Source organism: Salvelinus fontinalis, chromosome 31 (assembly GCF_029448725.1).
Source record: "Salvelinus fontinalis isolate EN_2023a chromosome 31, ASM2944872v1, whole genome shotgun sequence".
NCBI classification, from domain to species: domain Eukaryota; kingdom Metazoa; phylum Chordata; class Actinopteri; order Salmoniformes; family Salmonidae; genus Salvelinus; species Salvelinus fontinalis.
Window position 1 is genome coordinate 19,977,753 of NC_074695.1, and position 7,180 is coordinate 19,984,932.

Genomic DNA, 7,180 nt, shown 5'->3' on the forward strand with positions numbered 1-7,180 from the left:
TAGCATTGCAGAAGCAGCCGTGAAAACCAAACTTAGCTAAATTGATGCCAGCTTGCATTTGCAAATCCTTTGTCAATCTGCCATTAAATTAAACATGTTATCAAATAATGATAAGTGTACGCCCATTGCTTTGTTTGCTCTGATGTTAATGTGCTGTAATGGGACAAATGTGCATTGGAATTTGCTTGCTTGGATACACACAAAACATTATATGCCTGACTTTGTTTCTTTCTATGGGTTAGACAGGGATGTGTTTTCTGCATTTTCTGTGAATCACAGAGGAAAAGAGGGTTGAAAAGCTTGTCACACAACATCATCATAATAAGTGAATCTCATTTGTTTAATGAATTACCATGAAAATAATTACCTGTTAGAGATAAGGGACAGAGACCGAGCCCTTGAGTATCATTTCTTCTTCCCTGAAGTCTTTATGATTTGTAATGTCCGTTTTTACTTCATTACACCTCATTACTTCTAGGCATCCATTTTTTTTAGTCCTCATACTGTATGCATGACTTATTGCATGAGCTAAAACTGGATTGCAAGTTTCACATAAAAGCGCTCATTGCACAGATTTTACCTATAGATGTGGTCAAAATTAGTAGCAATCTCCATTCCACCTTCTTCAGTAGGCCTATCTGTCATGTTATTTATTTTAGATTGTTGTGTTGTTACAAATGTGCTAATCCTATCAAACACTTGATTAATATACTTCAATACATTTAATCAATCAAGTGGCATGATACTGCATATTAATCTTGCATCATACATTATAAACTCCTTGTCATTTAGCAATTATGGCACATGCATGTCTTATCAATCATGTAACCTGATACCTGATTCTAAAAAGAAAAGATAAGGGTTGATAAAGTAGTTGAGAACAGGTGAAAACTCAGGAACAGTGCTGTATTCCATTAGAAGTCTTCAAAATGTTCTATCACAATAGTTCAAACATTGTTTTCATAATTTAGGCCTAGTCATGATTTCTGCCCTCTCTTTTCTTCTAATCATCCTCTCTTCCTTGTGCTTTCTCTGTCTATCTCTTATGGTTTAACTTGTAATGGTTGTCCTTAATTATTAATTTTGTTTAATTTCTTGTTCATTGCGAAATACATAGGCCAGTCAATGATTGAGTCATGTCATTACTTCTCTGTGAGAGGAGAAGAACATTTGAAAGGCTTCACCGTTGTGTCAGCCAGTCATCTGATGTCAGGGAGATTTGAAGAGTCTCCCTCCCTCTTGAAGTGCTGTATGTTGCACTATCAACACAGAGTCCAACGCAGTGGGGTGTCAGTGATGTGTATTCATGGATGCCAAGGGAGGCCAGGTTTCCCCCCAAAAATTTACCAATGTCAAAAAAAAGAAAAGATCTTTCATATCTCTGTTTTTCATAATTTTCCTTCAATTTGCAAGGGGCTGAATGTATCTCACAGAAGAAAGCATCCGAGCAAGCGAAACTGTGCACCTTTGTCTCTCTACATGTAGGCCATCTATCTGATCCTGTCTTGTCGAAATGAGTATGACATTGTTGCCACCTGTAGCATTGAAGGCAAGGGAAGCCAGAGAGCATTTGGCCTCCCTTGATAAAAAGTATACAAAATTTGCCAATCAGCGTTGAGCTAAACTGAGCGAGCTCAACTGTACATCCCATTGAGAGCATCTGTCATTGACAGAACAACTTGAATTGTTGCATCTCGTTGTGTTGTTGTCCTCCGGTGGCTAGCTAGCTAAAATTGGCACTTTCCTAAATTAGCCATGGATGGAGATCGGGATTTGGACTGGTGGTTTTACTTAATTCTCCGTACTAGCCAATGAATAAAACGGCGATACATTCTTGTGCCCCTGGCCTGAGAGGATGGAAGTTCAATATGTAGCTAGATGTAGAAGGCTAATGTTAACTAGCTAATGTTGCCCATGAATGGAAGTTAGGCTAGCGAGCAAGCATTTTAGCCAGTTAGCCTAGGACAACAAAAAATGAAAATGTGTACTGTATGACAGAGTGATAGACCGTTTTGTCAATGTGAAAGAGAGGAGGATGGTATTAGCGTTTCAAGTCTGAATTTGTCCTGCTAGGTGACCTAAACCGATACATGCTTAAACCACCTGACCAAGTCCTAAAGAGACCCCCTAAATATTTCTCAGATTATTACCAATCCCACAAGGTATGACATCAAATACTCAGAAAAGGCTACTCTTCTTGATGTAATCCTCACAAATAATCCTGATAGGTATCAGTCTGGTGTTTTCTGTAATGACCTTAGTGATCACTGTTTTACAGCCTGTGTTCGTAATGGCTGTTCACTGGAATGACCTGTCCTGATTTGTCATAGACGCTTGCTGAAAAACTTTAAAGAGCAAGCCTTCCTTCATGAACTGGCCTCTGTAAAATGGTATAGAATCAGCTTGATCCCCTCTGTCGAAGACGCTAGGACCAGTGGTATTGTTACCAAACACACTCCCATAAAGAAAATGAGAATTTAAAACAGGTTCAGCCCCTGGTTTGACCGTGATCATGCAGAGTTACTTCACCTCAAGAATTGCATTTGGCGAAAGGCTCGGCACACGCATACTCAGGCTGACTGGCTTTCGTTCAGACAAATGAGAAATAAGTACCCTCGGGCTATCCGGAAGGCCAAAGTTAGTTACTTTAAGGAGCAGTTCTCTCTCTGTGGGTCTAACCCCAAGAAGTTCTGGAAAACGGTTAAAGACCTGGAGAATAAAACCTTCTCCTCACAGCTGCCCATGTCCCTTAACTTCTTATGGCTGAAGGGGCAGTATTGAGTAGCTTGGATGAAAGGTGCCCATATCAAACGGCCTGCTCCTCAGTCATAGTTCCTAATATTTGCATATTATTAGTAGTATTGGATAGAAAACACTCTAAAGTTTCAAAAACTGTTTGAATTATGTCTGTGAGATTAACAGAACTCATATTGGCAGGCAAAATCCTGAGTTGAAATCAAAACAGGAAGTCAGAAATCTGAGCCTGTATGTATTCACCAGAGTCCCTTAAGAAATCCACTTGAGTTATTTATTTTTTTATTTTTTATTTATTTAACCTTTATTTAACCAGGTAGGCAAATTGAGAACACGTTCTCATTTACAATTGCGACCTGGCCAAGATAAAGCAAAGCAGTTCGACACATACAACAACACATAGTTACACATGGAGTAAAAACAAACATATAGTCAATAATACAGTGAAAAAAAAAATAAGTCTATATGCAATGTGAGCAAGTGAGGTGAGATAAGGGAGGTGAAGGCAAACAGATATATGTATAAATAAATAAAAATATAAAAAGGCCATGGAGGCGAAGTGAGTACAACACAGCAAGTAAAATAAAAACTAAAAAAAAACACTGGAATGGTTGGTTTGCATTGGAAGAAAGTGCAAAGTAGAGACAGAAATAATGGGGTGCAAAGGAGCAAAATAAATTAATAAATAAATACAGTAGGTAAAGAGGTAGTTGTTTGGGCTAAATTGTAGATGGGTTATGTACAGGTGCAGTAATCTATGAGCTGCTCTGACAGCTGGTGCTTAAAGCTAGTGAGGGAGATAGGTGTTTCCAGTTTCAGAGATTTTTGTAGTTCGTTCCAGTCATTGGCAGCAGAGAACTGGAAGGAGAGGCGTCCAAAGGAATAATTGGTTTTGGGGGTGACTAGAGAGATATACCTGCTGGAGCGTGTGCTACAGGTAGGTGCTGCTATGGTGACCAGCGAGCTGAGATAAGGGGGGACTTTACCTAGCAGGGTCTTGTAGATGACCTGGAACCAGTGGGTTTGGCGACGAGTATGAAGCGAGGGCCAGCCAACGAGAGTGTACAGGTCGCAGTGGTGGGTAGTATATGGGGCTTTGGTGACAAAACGGATGGCACTGTGATAGACTGCATCCAATTTATTGAGTAGGGTTTTGGAGGCTATTTTGTAAATGACATCACCGAAGTCGAGGATTGGTAGGATGGTCAGTTTTACAAGGGTATGTTTGGCAGCATGAGTAAAGGATGCTTTGTTGCGGAATAGGAAGCCAATTCTAGATTTGACTTTGGATTGGAGATGTTTGATGTGGGTCTGGAAGGAGAGTTTACAGTCTAACCAGACACCTAGGTATTTGTAGTTGTCCACATATTCTAAGTCAGAGCCGTCCAAAGTAGTGATGTTGGACAGGCGGGCAGGAGCAGGCAGCGATCGGTTGAAGAGCATGTTATGAATGATGTTGCACTGCCTAGGGGTTCCACTAGATGTCAACCATCAATAGAAATTTCAATGAGACTTCTATGATGTTGTGGGAGAGAATGATAGCAGAATCAGTCAGGTGTCCATCAAGCAGCCATTTTCTGATCACGCTTTTTTTTCATGGAAGTCACCTACGTTCCATTGCTTACGCAGACAAGAACGAATACTCCGGTTGGAACTTTATTTAAGCTATATGTTAAAAACATCCTAATGATTGATTCAGTACTTAGTTTGAAATGTTTCTTCGACCGGTAATATCACATTTTTAAGTTTTTGTCCGATATAAAGCTGACCAGAATTAGCGTTTGGACATGTTTACCAAACGCGCTAACAATTGGACATAAATAACGGATTTTTTCGAACAAAACAAACATTTATTGTGGACCTGGGATTCCTGGTGTGCTTTCTGATGTAGATCATCAAAGGTAATGGAATATTTATCATGTATTTTCGTGTTTATGTTGATGCCATCTTTGCAGTTGTGGTATGCTACTTTTGAGCGCCGTCTCATTATAGCGTGCATTTCTTTTTCCGTAAAGTTTTTTTGAAATCTGACACAGCGGTTGCATTAAGGAGAGGTATATCTATAATTCAATGTGTATAACTTGTATTATCATCTATATTTATGATGAGTATTTCTGTTGAAACGATGGGCTATGCAAAGTCACTTGATGTTTTTGCAACTAGTGAATCTAGTCGCCTCAATGTAAACTCAGATTTTTTGATATAAATATGAATTTAATCAAACAAAACATGCATGTATTGTGTAGCATGAAGTCCTATGAGTGTCATCTGATGAAAATAATAGAAGGTTAGTGATTCATTTTATCTCTATTCTGGTTTTTGTGAAGCTATATTTAGCTGGAAAAAATTGCTATGCTTATTGTGGTTTTGTGGTGACCTAACATAATCGTTTGTAGTGCTTTCGCTGAAAAGCCTATTTGAAATCGGACAGTTTAGTGTGATTAACAACAAGATTACCTTTAAAATGATATAAGACACATGAATGTCTGAGGAATTTTAATTAGGAGATTTCTGTTTTTTGAATTTGGCGCCCTGCACTTCGACTGGCTGTTGTCATATCGTTCCCGTTACCGGGACTTCAGCCATAAGACGTTTTAGAGTTGATGATGTGGTTGTTACTGACAAGAAGCACATGGCTGAGCTCTTTACTCACCACTTCATTAAGTCAGGATTCCTATTTGAATCAGTCAAGCCTCCTTGCCCGTCCAACATTTCCTCATCTCCCACCCTTTCTAATGCGACTATCCCGATGCTTCTCCCTCTTTTTCCCCTGCCCCGCTACAAAGTTTCTCCCTGCAGGCAGTCACTGAGTCCGAGGTGCTAAAGGAGCACCTGAAACCTGACCCCCCAAAAAAACATCTGAGTCAGATGGTTTAGACCCTTTCTTCTTTAAGGTTGCTGCCCCTATCATCGCCAAGCCTATCTCCAACCTTTTAACCTGTCTCTCCATTCTGGGGAGGTTCCCATTGCTTGGAAGGCAGCCACGGTTCGACCATTATTTAAAGGGGGAGATCAAGCTGATCGTAACTGTTATAGGCCTATTTCTATTTTGCCCCGTTTATCAAAATTGTTGGAAAAACTTGTCAATAATCAACTGACTGGCTTTCTTGACGTCTATAGTATTCTCTCTGGTATGCAATCTGGTTTCCGCTCAGGTTATGGATGTGTCACTGCAATGATGTCACCATTGTCCTTGATTCTAAGCAATATTGTGCTGCTATTTTTATTGACTTGGCCAAAGCTTTTGATACAGTAGACCATTCCATTCTGGTGGGCCGGCTAAGGAGTACTGGTGTCTCTGAGGGGTCTTTGGCCTAAGTACTAAAAAGTATAAAGTCAGAACATCTGCTGTATCAGCCACTGCCTGTCACCAAGGGAGTAACCCAAGGTTCAATCCTAGGTCCCACACTCTTCTCAATTTACATCAAAAACATAGCTCAGGCAGTAGGAAGCTCTCTCAAACATGTATATGCAGATGATACAGTCTTACACTCAGCTTGCCCCTCCCCGGATTATGTGTTAAATGCTCTACAACAAAGATTTCTTAGTGTCCAACAAGCCTTCTCTACCCTTAACCTTGTTTCTGAACACCTCCCCAAAACAAAGGTCATGTAGTTTGGTAATACGAATGCCCCTCTCCCCACAGGTGTGACTACCTCTGAGGGTTTAGAGCTTGAGGTTGGCACCTCATACAAGTATTTGGGAGTATGGCTAGATGATACACTGTTCTTCTCTCAGAACATATCAAAGCTGAAGGCTAAAGTTAAATCTAGACTTGGTTTCCTCTATCGTAATCGCTCCTCTTTCACTCCAGCTGCCAAACTAACCCTGATTCAGATTACCATCCTACCCCTGCTAGATTATGGAGACTTAATTTATAGATCGGCAGGTAAGGGTGCTCTCGAGCGGCTAGATGTTCTTTTCCTTTTGGCCATGGTGATATCTGTATACCCGTTGCAAGACCCACTGGTTGATGCTTATTTATAAAACCCTCTCAGGCCTCACTCCCCCCAATCTGAGATATCTACTGCAGCCCTCATCCTCCACATACAACACCCATTCTGCCAGTCACATTCTGTTAAAGGTCCCCAAAGCACCCACATCCCTGGGTCGCTCGTCTTTTCAGTTCGCTGCAGCTAGCGACTGGAACGAGCTGCAACAAACACTCAAACTGGACAGTTTTATCTCAATCTCTTCATTCAAAGACTCAATCATGGACACTCTTAATGACAGTTGTGGCTGCTTTGCGTGATGTATTGTTGTCTCTACTTTCTTGCCCTTTGTGCTGTTGTCTGTGCCCAATAATGTTTGTACCATGTTTTGTGTTGCTACCATGTTGTTGTCATGTTGTGTTGCTACCATGCTGTGTTGTCATGTGGTGTTGCCTTGCTATGTTGTTGTTTTAGGTCTCTCTTTGTGTAGTGTT